The 13,856-nt window shown below is 45.6% G+C and overlaps 1 protein-coding gene across 1 annotated transcript in view; it reads left to right on the top strand.

Annotated features, from left to right (window-relative positions):
- The window catches only part of CACNA1H (calcium voltage-gated channel subunit alpha1 H), a 143,735-nt gene that overhangs the window by 32,931 nt on the left and 96,948 nt on the right, over positions 1 to 13,856 (top strand). The window lies entirely within an intron of this gene.

Here is a 13,856-nt window from a genome sequence, read left to right as displayed (position 1 = left end):
AAGGATGCCACTGCGACCCCTTCCCAACATCCATTGGGCCACATTACCTGCCAGGAAGTGGGTGCTTGCCACCAACTATACCCATTGCAGGAGACCGCAGACACTCTTGACTAAAAGTGCCCATCTGCGCACTCTACGTTCTGTGTTTATGGGCCCAATTGAAAAACCACAGGGGTACCCCTTCCAAAATGTACTGTGCAAGGAAGTGTACAACTGGAAACTACCCCCTTGTCTTTGCCCTGTGCCGGTTGATGCATTCTCTCATTTCAAGCCTCGCAGTTGTTATGTACTCCTGACAGCAGGGAGCCTCGGCACAGGGACGAGTTCTCTGTCAAGGTAAGCGATCAAGATAATGCCGAGAAACTCCTGTTGCGGCTGACAGCTCCTTTAATACCATTCAGTATTTCAAACTCGTTCTCTCTTTTTATCTTTCCCCCAACTCTGCAAGAAGGTAAATGTGTTGTTTCCCCATCTTGGGCATTCTTGTCACGCTCCTCGTTTGCCACGGCTGCCTGGAGCTCTCTTCGGCACGTTCGCCATATCAGTGGGGGGCAGGCCTCTGCAGAGGATTCCCACCTTCCCGGTAGCAAATGAAAGGTGTCTTGGATATGACTCGATTAATTCATCAACAGAGATGTCTTCTTAGACAAAAAGGTTTTAAAAGACAGGTCACGTTTCTGGGAGAAGGCTGGCCCTGACCTACAATCTCTGTATCCCTGCCCCAATACACAAACACTGTTATTGCCAACGAACCTTTCTTTCTTGGCACAACTCTTTCTACCCAAACAAGCTCCTTTGCCATCTTGTGCTCCAAAAGTCCCCTCATGTTCCGTGCCTGGAACTTTTTTGCACCTTTGTGGCAGAGTGCATCAAGCTGTTCTTGTATTTCCTGCTATCATTCTTCCTTTACTAAGGCTGACATCATGTTTAAATATGAACTTCTGTGAAGCTGTCCTGTGCTGAGTCAGTCCATAACGGGAAGCTCTGAACCAGAGTTCTTTGCTGCCATCCCTCTTCCTTTGAAACAGAGACGTGGAGACCTGAGCCCTTGTCAAGAGCCTGGGCACAGCTCAAGGCAGAGGGTCAGAGGTGTGAAGAAGGGTCAAGATTAGACCAGGGTCAGAAGACCAAAAGAACTGTCCAAGCTGCCATGGAGGTAGAGGTGAGAAGTATGATCCAGGGCAAGTAGGATCAGGGTTGCAGGAAGTTGAGCTGATCTAAGCAAAGGAAGAGAGCAGAAGAGCCACCCTTTGTTCTTCTTTTTTAAAAAGCCATCTAAGCTAGTGTCCATTGCCACCATGTAGCTGTGAGTTCCATAAGTTAACAGTGTGTTGTAAGAGGAAGAACCTGCTTTTTGCTAACCCTCCTGCCCATGAATATTATTTGGGGGGGCTGATTTTTGGTATCTGGGGAGGGACAGACACCAGCCAGGAAGCTTGATATGAACATCCAGACTGTGGAAGTCACAGCTTTTGATGTCCCCAGTGATGTTTGAGTATGCAAATCTCTCACTGTGGTGACATTGCATTCCTCTCCTTGATAAGAATGTCCTGCCTGTTGACAGTGCAGCCCTGCCGAGAAAGGATGACTCTTTTCTCAAACACTGTCCTCCAGCTTTGCAGCTGTGCTGGACTAGTTGGAGTTTTATCTCTTAAGATGATTTGATTCTATTTCTCAAAGTGCCACTGATCTGCAGCAGAAACTCCCAACATCTGTTGCCTCCTTAGTCCCAGCTGGAAAATGTTTCCACCATTCTGTTAACATGCAAAAAAAGGGGGCCAAAGGGGAAATGACCGAGCACACCACTCGGCCAAGCCATCAGTTCTTACAACCCCAGACAGTTTGCAGTAATGGGGGGTTAAGCAGACTTGAGATTACTTTGGATGGATGTAGTAATGCTACTGTTGAGATCTCCAGCCATGAATGTAGAAACCTGTGGGATGGACGTTGCTCCTAGAAGGTGAAGTGAAAGATCACAATGGAGACCCTCAAGAACTAATGCCCATCAGAGAAGACTAGATTAACCTCAATAGGCCAACTATGTGGCTCAGTTCAAGGCATGATCCTTGGCTTTTCCATTTAAAAGGTTCAAGTAGTCAGTGATCTGAAGGACCTCGATGGAGACCCTGGAGTGCCACTGCCCATCAGAGGTGACAAGATTGACCTTGATAGACTTGATATAAGGAAGCTTCTTTGTGTTTCTTAGATCTCAAGAATGTGTGATTGGAACCTTTCTGCACTTTTGTATCTCCTTAGTATTGGCCAACATGAACTTTCCTGTAGCATCTACTTGTCTAGGATGTTGTTTTACTCCTGCTCCCTATGGATTGCTCTCTGGTCTTGCTTCCTATAGGTATGTAAAATGTCCTTCCATAGGTGCATCAGGGTGCTGTAGCATCATCATCATACCTGTAGGCCAAAGGAAGGCACATTGTGATCTGGATGTAAACATGGGTGTTGCCCTTCCCTCTGATGTGCCAGTAACAAGGCACATTTTCAAGAACGACCGATCTGTGGAATGGATTTTCTCTTTCTTTGTTTCTTCATAATACACCATAATTTTTTCATAGGGTTCAAAGCACTTTGCATTCATCATCTGAGTAAATCCTTACAACTAACCTGTCAACCCGCCCCTGACCTGTCAGGTCAGTATTGTTGCAGACGAGGGCCAAAGCTAAAAGCTTTGGACTCCACCCTTGTCTCTATCTCTTTGGGAGTATTGGATTCTAATTCCCACTTGTCCATGAAATCTCACTGTCTAACCTTGGGTTTATCATTCCCTCTCAGACTAATCTGTCTCATAGGGTGGTTGTTGGAGCCAATGGGCTTTCTCTTCTATCCATCCTAGCCAGAGTTTAAACAAGCCAATGTCTGGGAACAAATACAGCATTTTCTTCTTCATTTCCTCCAATTTGATGCTCTTTTTGGATTTAATTGTCAAATGCCAAGGCATCTGTTTCCCTCAATTATCCTTTTTTTGCTGTCCACTCTTAACCATTGTGATCTTTGGTCTGAGGAGATAAATAAGCGGCAGTCCGTTCAGCAACTCTATCCCTGTTTTGATTTAGCGTTCACTCGGCTCTCAGTTGGGGCCCAGATACTCCAGACTTGAAACAGTGAATTGCTTCAGGGATGCTATTTGCCCTGCCGGCCTTTTTGGTTTTCTGATCCACTTGTCTCCACTCTGTACCATATCGGACTCTCTTGCGCCAGCATGAAACCGTGAAATGGCTATTCCCTGCATGCAGTGAAAACCCAGCTAATTAGCATGATAAATCTAGACTCATGAATATGCAATGGGGAATGATTTATTCTGGCGCTGATCTGCCCTGTTTGCGCCAGCAGAGAGAGAGCCTGCACTGAGAAATAACCCACAATCGGGATTGTTTTATGGTGTGCTGAGTATGAAAGAGTCACTTAAGAACATAAGGAACAGACAGTGGACCAGATCACTTGGGATCTATCAAGCCTAGTATTCTGCCTTCAACAATGGTCAGCTTGATACTCTAAGAATCTTACCTACAGGGCATGAAGGTTGCAGGCATCACTCCTTAGTCCCCCAACCCGCCCCTGCATACATACATCTCATTGGGTAACAGGCATTATAAGTCATTTGTGTGAACATATCCTTAAAGGGGACTCCTCCATTCCTGAGGCCAGAACTAACCATTCGGTGGCCATCACTGGGAAAGATTGTCCTCACTTTTCTGAAGCAAAACAGGGACAGGTGGAGAGTGGTTTGTGAGGGAAGAGCAGCAGGACAGAAGGAGGCTGCTTAACCTTTCCAGGCATCATTTCTGTTTGCAACCTTGGCCCAACTCCCTCAGTCAAGGTTACAGGCGCAAGTTTTTGATAGAGATGTGAGTTTCCATCAGGGAGGGAAGAGCCAGTGGAGGGAAGGTTTTAGCAATCTACCAATGCAGCCTTGTGATTGCTGTGTCAAACTAGGACAAGGAACACACAGGTTTGAATTCTCACTCAGCTCTGAGGTGATGAGGGTGACTTTGGGCCAATCACACTAGTTCAACTTAGTGGATCTAGTGTGAGGATTAATTGGAGGAAGGGAAAAGTTTGCATGCTGCCTTTTATCTGTTTGGATGAATAGTAGGATAAAAATGTGCTAGGCAGCTAATAGAATAGAATCTTGTGGCCAGGCAGAACTTCTGCCCTCTAAATCATGCCATTTCTTCTTTATCTCTCAGAAGTAGTCACTGAGCTTCCTAGACCCTCAGTGGCTACCAAAAATGTTGTTGTCTCAAAGTTGCACAGAGAAATGGCTTTTCAAACAGGGAGATAATTTGAGATGGAGAAAAAAAATCCTGTTTCTTTTTTCTCCTGACCAGAGGGGTTACCAATATCTCATGTCATAAGCAAATTAATGAAAACTATGAAAGGGATTTCAAAAATAATATAGGAGGTGAGATTGGCCATACAGGAGAAAGAATGTGCTGTTGTTCTCTCTGATTGGGGCTCGTTATCAGAAACAACATGCCCAAGGAAGGCCATCAGAAAAGCATACAGGGAACCTTGAAAGCTCCCCAGAATAGCACTGCAATTATGAGCTGCCCTTTCCCTCTGCTGTCGAATCTTGCCTTGAGAGGTGTTTCAAAACTTTCTTGTTAGGGCCTGGACTGTGAGGAGAAAGAGAGAGGACATGGAAAGCCAGTTCAGTTGATTAAAACTCCTCTATGAATTTTCATGCTCATAATCTACATTGTAAAGCAATAATGTATTTTATGGTGGCAAAGTTAAGGCCTCCAGCCGTGATTGACTGACAGGCACAGTCAAGTCATAGAAAGGAGGGGTAGGCAGATGGGGGCGGTTTCTCTAGCCTATTGAACTGATGTGAGTTACGGAGAAGGGAACTAGAAGGAATTAGGCGGGGGGGGGGGAGACAGAAGCCACAGGGGCCTAGGAAAGGAGGAGACCGTCTAAAAAACAAATTATCGTGTTCATTCATGGTAATTATCTAATAATTACGAAGCTCTTTACACAACACTAGAAGAATGAGAGGAATTATTTGTTACTCTTGTTACTCGAGAACTGCTGTGAAAGATTTCATGCTGATTGTTTCAAATTTATATGCAAACTACAGCTTCCGTCCTCCCTGCATCTTAGCTGCGCTGCCCTCTTAGATCTCTGGTTGGCCAGGTCTTCCTCCACCTTTTCCTTTCAGCAGCCTAGACCCTGTTAGTTTCTTACTAGCTCTCCGTTTCCCTACTTCTCAGTGCCATTTCCATGACACATTGGGCAGCCAGCCCCCCCCCCCTCCACCGCCCCACCTTGGACTTTCTAACTCCCAAATCTGGTCTTGTCCCCTGGGGGCAGGCTCTCTTTTGCTCACTCTGAGAAGTGGCTTTGTTATTGAGATTGGCAGTGCCCTGCAGAACTGGCATGCCAATCAGTTTAATAGAATCTGTCGGTATTTCTCCAGCAGCCAGTTTCCGGTTTGCTGTGTACCTCGCCTGAAATTGCTTTCTCAACATCAGAATTAAAGTAGGTGCCTCCGGTCACTTTTATCTCTGTTGATTAAGAGAATGGCATTTTGTGTTCATGGGAAGCCTCGAACGGCGGCTATATTTGGAGATCGGAGTGGGGCTATCTAATTGATCCAGTAGCAAAGAGCACGATTATTAAGAAGGAATTCGTGTGAACATTTAAAAGCTTCTAAAACAAGTCTCCCAAGAACTTTGAGGACCTCGCTTCCCACAACCAAAAAAAGCAAGCCCTATAATTTATTTGAGCAAGGCTATACTCAGATCTTTTTTTTGCTTGGAGGCTTACCGTGGACAACAGTTTAGGCAGTTCTACCCCTTTGCAGCTCTGGGCCCAGAGCATTGATTCAGCCAATCTTGGGAGAAGAAGGAGAAAATTGAAGACATGTGACTGCTCAGCTGCTGCTGCTGATTGGACAGCAGCAATCAGCGCAGTTTTTGTGCTTCTGAATGAGCAGGAGTAGTAATCTGGAATTCCGGCTGTGGCAGCCATTCTTATCATGGTCCCAGCCCTTCTAGTCTAAATCCATCAGATGAGCTGTGATGTTCAGAACCTTGTTTCCAGAGAGCCTGCAGGTACAGTAGAGGCAAGTGGTGTCGAGCACTCCATTTAAGAAGATCAAAGATCTGCAGTGAATGGCGAGAGAAAGCTTTTCGAACCGCTGGCTCCAGAAAGCTTCTGCTGGAATAATTTTTTTTCCTGCTTTTAAGTTGCCCCTGGACTTGTGTCTTATTTTGCTGTGACAAACTAATGCAGCTACCTCTCTGGTATAATATTGGACCAATAATGTTTTTTGGCTTGCTGTACTTAGCGTGGTGGTAGACTTGTCACAAGCAATCAGTGTTTCCTTTTAAACAAACAAACAAAAGCAAGTAGTGGGCACTGGAGAGAGACTAACAGGGGCAGTTGTCTCCCAAACCCCTCTGACAACAATTAATATTTCTTACAAGGCACTGTGTTAGAGTTCATGTGTGTTCCATTTGGTTGGCAGTTGAGGCTGGCAAGGTAGGGCATTTTCTAAGGCCTGGAGACCAGCCCGGGTCCATTGTGCCAAAATCACTTAGCACAGAAAGCACCAAGATGGGCAGGAGGCAACCACCCCGCCTGGAACTTTTCCAGATGTCCAGTGATAAACTATGAGAATCAATTCCCTGACATTTGGGGTCAGAGCTGTGGCTCAGTGGTAGAGCATCTGCTCGGCATGCATAAAGTCCTGGATTCAATACCCGGCAACTCCAGCTAAAAAAGAAGCAGATCGTAGATGACGTGAAAGACCTCCGCCAAAGCTGCTGCTCATCTGAATACTCAGTACTGACCTTGATGGGCCAAGTCTCTGCTTCAGTATTCAGCAGTTTTATTTCTCTGTGCAGTGCAGCATTGGGACTTGGGTACAGAAGCAATCCTTGTCTTTGCAGGCATTGCAGAGAGAGGAGTCAAAACATTTGACCCAAAGTGAGGGACTGAACCAAAGGACCCACACACACACACACACGCACGCACATGCGCACACACGATGACATCTTGGAAGTAAAAGGTGTTCCTGCCAAGCGGGAAGGGATTTTGAGAGTGACGATGTTCCAGATGTGACTGTTTGTCCTACCTGATTTTCCTAGATTCATTGCAAAAATCTTCTCTTCCTTAAGCACTGGGTCGTTGTGTTTTTAAGGCTGCAAATTTAAACACACAGGAAGAAAAGATTAAACCATTTACATTCTAATTAGAGTTGAAAGAAAATGTGTGTCAGGCGAACGCATTCTGCTCAGCGCTGTCAGGTCCCACCACTGTGATTTTTCAGCAGCACCAAGATTGGCTCCCCCCCAAATTAGCATTCTCTCCCCCCAGGATCTGCCTTGCTAGCCTTTTTCTGAAATGGGGCACATGCCCTGGAAGTCCACAGAAGCCTGCCACTACAATCACCCTTAAAAAATATACTCATGGAAATGCTTCTAAGCAAATGGCTTCTTTCCCATGAATGCTTTCCCCGCCATTCTGTTCCAGTGCTGCCAGCCCAAAAGCAAATGTTCACTGAAGAGGTGCATCCAATATGTTTTGAGTCCCTCCGCTCATTTGTCATCACGGCATCTACAGGGATAGGAACACCTGCTTTCGCAGCTGTTCCAGCAACTCTCCCAAAGACCTGTCTAGGGACGAGATCAGGGGTGGATTGCAAAAGCCTGGCATGAAACCAAAGGAACTGCAAGTTCTTTGGTAGCTGGCAGGATCTGGGTTTCTCTCGCAAGGTGTCTGCCAGACTCAGTTTCCCCAGGCAGTGGCACAGACGATTAGTGTGATTCACACTCAGCAGCCTTGCATGCCGCAAAGGCATGGAGACTGAGGCAGATAATGTAAAATATAAAGACAACTGCATTCCCCCCCCCCGTCTTTGTTCTCAGTCTTTTCAGGGATTCAAGCAGTCTGCTTTGGCACCTGGAAGACATTGGATCGACTCCTGGTTGTGACTGGCTCAGCCGGATGATTTCTGTTGGGGGTGGGACTGTGGCTCAGTGGCGGAGCGTCTGTTCTGCACGCAGAAGGTCCTAGGTCCAACCCCCCAGCATCTCCAGTTAAAAGAATTATGAAGTGAGTGGTGGGAAAGAACTCCTCTTGAGACCCTGGAGAGCTGCAGTCAGAGAAAACAAAACTGAAGTGGATAGACCCATGTTCTGATTCAGTATAAGGCAGCTTCATTTAGGGAGAGGCCGTGTCTCAGTAAGCCACGTCCTCCAGTTTGCAGGATCTGAGCAAGTCTGTTAATGATAGGACTTTTGGGAGGTCTCTCATTCATAGGGTCGCCATAGGTCGGAGGCGACTTGATGGCACATAACACACACATGTCTCAGTGGTAAAGCATCTGCTTGGCATGTGAAAGGCTCCAGGTTCCATCCCCAGTACCTTTGGCTATAAGAACCGGCTAGTAGGTGATGTGAATGGCCATTGTCTGAGACCCTAGAGAGCTGCTGACAGTCAGAGAAGAGAATGGGCTGACCCTGCATAGGGCACCTTCACATGTGTGTGTATGTGTGTGCATTCGTTTTTGCTCCCCTCCTCCCCAACCCCAGCATGCGGGTGGCCCAGTCTAGTACCAATTAATCACCCCCTGTGCCCTTGGAAGTCAGTGAAGCAATCTATAGGATGCAGACACAATGGCCTTAATGCAATATTCGTGAAATTTTCATTTTTCTCCCCGTGCATACATTTTTGTTGTGTTTAACATCCAGCCAGACAAAGAGTTCTGCACAACACTGAAGCGTGCATGGCGATGTTGTGTTTTTTAGGCTGCTCTTAATACAAAGGATTCTGTGTCTCTGGTTTGGGATAGTGCCTTAAAACTGAAGCCTACATGCAAGGGTCACATGGCAGTGAGTAAAAATGTTTCTATAGGCATTCATGGGCAAGCAGCTTGAGAATAATATCACTTTGCTGGTTATATTCTTTCAGATGGGTAGCCCCGTTTGTCTACAGTAGAAGAGCAGGATTTGAGTCCAGTAGCACCTTAAGACAAACAAGATTGCTAGGAGGGTATAAGCTTTTGAAAGTTGAGCTCACTTTGTCAGAAACCAAGATAGAAAGTACCTGGTCAAAGTTCCTGTGGTATCCAATGTAGCGAGCTTGACTCTCAAAAGCTCATACCCTGGAAATCTTGTTGGGCTTTAAGATGCTGCTGGACTTGTATACTCTTTATACTCTTTAGTATATTCTTGTATATTTGCACACAAAGTTGTTTTAAAACTCCAGTTACAATGAAATGATCCTCCGTGACCTCATCTTCTCCTCTCAAAAGCAACTTGAAGTCAACGGGTTTTCCCAAATGCCTATAGATGCTCTGGGGCAGACCAGTGCTCTAGGCAATTGCCTAGGCATGCCTAGTAGCAATAAACAACAATCGTGAAATCCTGACGAAATAAAGACTTAGAAAAATTACAAAAGTATTCTTCCTGTTATTTCCTCATTCCAATTGCCATTCAATACATCATCAATACACACAGTCTTCATATATAGACCTATACATAAATTGCTAGTGCAAAGTCATGATGGTGTCACCTATGAACAATTATTATTACTTTTATAATTTTTCTAAGTCTTTATTTCGTCAGGATTTCACAATTGTTGTTTATTGCTACCTTTTCTCGTGATTCTCCATATATTTGCTAGGTATGCCTAGTAGACAGGCCGGCTCTGGGAAAGGTATTCCGCAGCTGGAATGGAAACTACAAAGAAGGATACTTCTGTGCCTCCTGAACTGGCATGTGAATGGCCTGCTTAAGAGATCCTTTGTGGTGGATCAGAGAAGCAAGAGGGGGTCTGCGACTGCCTCTCCAAAATCAGCCCTGGAGGTTTGTTGATTGTCCTACAGAACTGGAAATAATTCAAGGGAACAAAAAGCACTGGATTCTGGAACAGAGACTTCCTTTCAACTTTCTTTGGACTTTGGAAATTGGGGTCTGTGGCTAGCCATCTGATACCCACCACTCAAAATGGCCTTGTGGCTCAACCTGGACAAAGAGTTTAAAGTATCAAGTGCTCTAGACATCCCTTTCATTCACCGATTGCTTTAGCCATACAGGAAATGAAGGTTGTGGCCACCCCATGAGTTGGGGAGAGAGCTCGCATTAACTGAGGGCCCCTGAGTGGTTTTGCGAATTCTAACGCAGTGTGTTCTCTCGGTGTTAATTAAGTTCTCCGCTCTCCTTTTCCGCGGCTAAGAGGAAATGGAAAACACAAGTATGCTGTTGATTTGTCATTTAATTACAGCTTCTTTCCCCCTTGTTCAAACATTTAACAGTAACAGCAGCGGCAGTCACAAGGACAATTATGCAATTTTAATGCGAACCTCTGGAGCAGATTTTACAAGCAACTTAAAAGAGGAGCCCTATTTAGACCGTGCTTTCTGTGCATATTCCTTTAGGCTGCACAATTGAGAATGGGAATGAAGCCCAGTCTTGGGCTTGTGAAAGAATCAGACTGCACACTCTAAAAACAAAAGGCATGGTTGAGGCTTCAGAGAGCAGGTTAGGAATGCTGATTGGTTGACTTGCTTCCCATATTAAAAGAAAAAATATACTTGCATCTAGAAAAATAGCAGTCTAGCCTTTCTCTGATACTCTAGCTTTCTACATGCAGGTTGTTTTTGCCATGGGACAGCTGTCAGGCATACAATACCTCGCCCCATTCTAAGAAGGTTATTGATCTGAAAGTATAATTCTGATATAATGGCTTTGACAGATAGGAAAGGTGTTTTGATCAGAACCATAGTATATGGACAGAAATCGATAACAATTTCCTGATGTGCAGTGGTCCCGGAGCTGAGCTGTTCGGTCTATTGGGAAAGCCCACACGTATGGTTTTCCCAAATAGCACCACCCCCATCCCTCGGAGTGGAGAAGTTACACAGCGGGGGGGGGTGGATTAAGCCCCCTCACATGCACCGTGGTCTGGAACAGAATTGAGTACCTCACATGAGGGAACTGAGGAGTCACATTCTCTCATCCTAACCTACCTTAGAGGGTAGTTATTGTGTGGAAATGGAGGAAGGGAAGATTATGTACTATGCCTTTTTGGGTCCCCACTGGAGAGAAAAGCAGGGTATACATAATACATAAATAAATAGAGCTACTGTAGCACAGTGGTTAAGTGGTTCAGCTGCAAATCAGCACTCTACTGGTTTGAATCCCACTATTACCATGAGCTCAGCAGGTGGCCTTGGGTCAGCCACTCTTCTCAGCCCCAGCTCCCCAGCTGTATTGTGGGGATAATAATAACACTAACTTGTTCACTGCACTGGGCGGGACACTAATCTGTCTAGAAGAGTGGTTTATAAGGCAGTTATTATTATTATTGTTCAAATTTCACACAACACAATCAATAATAAATAAAGATCACATGTTATCATTGATTGGCCTTGCTGAGCTGACACAAGTTTCCACCAGAGACCTAAGTATCCACCAGATACTGATGTAAAATGTACGCTGTTCCAAGTAATGCCATCTTTTGCAGTTCTGTAGGTGTTATATCAGAAAGCTGCAATTTTTCCATATAAGTTGCGAAGTTTTTTGAAATAGTTCCCAGTGAAGAAAAATAATAATAATAATAATAATAATAATAATAATAATAATAATGCATGAGATAGAAGGTGATGCGAAAGACCTCTGCCTGAGACCCTAGAGAGCAGCTCCCTGCCAGAGAAGAGAATACTGATCTTGACAGACACCTCCCCCCCCCATACAGTGACCCTATAAAAAGAAGTTTTACTTAAGGAAGGTTGGTGACAGCAGTGGAGCATCTGCTTTGAACACAGAAGGTCTCCCGCCAAATTTCTAGCATCTTAAAGTGGACATGATGACGGGTCTTCATACGTCTGTCAACGGTCTGACTCAGTGTAAGGCAGGTTCATGTGTTCATGGAAGTGGGAACACTGTGGGCCAAGCTACAAGTGACGAATGACACTTGAACGGCAAGTGAACAGACTCACGTGTATTCCTCCCTGTTCACTTGCGCTCCACTTCATCACGTGTGTGATCCATGTGGAAATGAAGTGGGTAGAATAAATTATCATACTCAAGGTGTGGTCGAGAGTTCTCCCGAAATCCCAGCTCATCTCCAGTCTAGAGAGAGGTGTTCCTTTGGAGAAAATGGCATCTTTGGAGAGGCCTGAAGTGACATCACATCCTCACTGAGTGCCCTCCCTGGGAACCGCCCTCAAATCTCCAGGAATTTTCCAACGCAGAGTTGGCAACCCTAGAGGTCACGCTGGCTTGAGAGGGGGACCAGCCACAAAAAATTGGCATCCTTGGACCTTTCTCTTAGAAACTTAAAGCTCTGGATTGAGATGGGGGATGATAGAAGTGATTGTTGGAACATCTGGAGGTTAGGGTTGCCAGCCTCCAGGTGGGGCCTGGAGTTCTCTTGGAATCACAACTGACAGCGTTAGGTGGAGGACATGATGGGATCCCATCCCTGCCCTCCTCAGACTCTGCCCCCAAATCTCCAGGAAATCCCAGGCTGGAGTTGTCAGCTCTACTGGGGATTGGTAGCTGGACAGAAGGTATTTCTGCCTGCCTTACTCTGGCTACTGACTCCGATGCATTTGGGGAGGTGCCTGTTGTCAGATTCCATCTGACCCTTGAGGAGCCACAGCATGAAGGGGTGTGCCTGGGAGGCTTCTCTTCCTCTGCAGACAGATCATTGGCAGTGCGCTCCATTTATCCTTGAGCCTCCAACTTTGGATTGTTTGCACTGTCAGTGTTAAGCAACCACAGGTCCTGAACAAACCTTAGGCCTGCCCTTGAGTTACGTTCAGCATCCTCATTACCGCAATGATATTCGTCTCATGAAGAAGTCTGTGCTGCAGGCCTCCATGGACCTTGGCAGATCTCACCCTGCGATCATCCGCGGACGTTAGCAGGAGTTTGATGTTTATCTGTGTAACTGTTTGCAAAGTCAAAGCCAATTGGGGATAATTTAGTAGGACATGTAACTAACTTGGTCAAGAGATAGCTTGAGGTATCGAATTAAAACCAGGAGAGAATATGGATTTGCAGAAAAGTTTTGTGTGTGTGCATGTGTGTGCGTGCGTGCAAATGTGGCTTCCATATTGGACTAATCCAAACCCACCCTGCCAAAGGATAAAGATAGGTTGTAGTATTTGAAATCTTTATAGATATTGGCTTCAGGATGTTAAATGAGACCTGCTTAGTCATTGGTCCAGCTGTTGAGGTGTTATGGAATCTTTATAAACATCCTAACTGCTCGGGACTCTAAAAAATGATAACTATTCACTGTGTTAAACTGGAGGAAAACAGGGCGGTGGTGCAATTGGAGAGAGGCATCTGAGTAGAGAAATGGGGTAGGTAACAATATTAGTAGATTGTGTGTGCAAATGATGTGTGAGTGTATGAGCATGCGAGGCTGCCTTATGCAGAGTTACACTGAAGGTCTATCCAGCTCAGTATTGTATCCTCTGACGGGCAGCTGTTCTCAGGCTCTTCGCTTTCCCTGGACCTCCTGCCCTAGATCCTTCCACTGGAGATGCTGAAGATTGAACCTGTGGCTTCCTGCATCCAGAGCAAGTGCTCTGCTGCTGAGTCACAGCTTCTTTCTTCGTTCAGTGTGAATTTTGCACACTAGGTAGCATATCTGAAAGTGGAGGGGGGGAAGGAGCCATGGCTCAGTGGCAGAGCATCTTGCTTGCCATGCAGAAGGTCCCAAGTTCAATCCCCAGCATTTCCAGCTGAAAGGTTCAGTTAGTGAGAAAGGCCTCTGCCAAAGACCATGGGTCGACAGAATCACTGCCAGGCTGAGTAGACAATACTGACCTCCAGGGCTTTTTTTCTGGGAAAAGAGGTGGTGGAACTCCAGCGGCG

The sequence above is a fragment of the Eublepharis macularius genome, chromosome 12 (assembly GCF_028583425.1).
Source record: "Eublepharis macularius isolate TG4126 chromosome 12, MPM_Emac_v1.0, whole genome shotgun sequence".
Lineage (NCBI taxonomy): Eukaryota > Metazoa > Chordata > Lepidosauria > Squamata > Eublepharidae > Eublepharis > Eublepharis macularius.
This window is presented reverse-complemented; position numbering and strand designations above follow the sequence as displayed.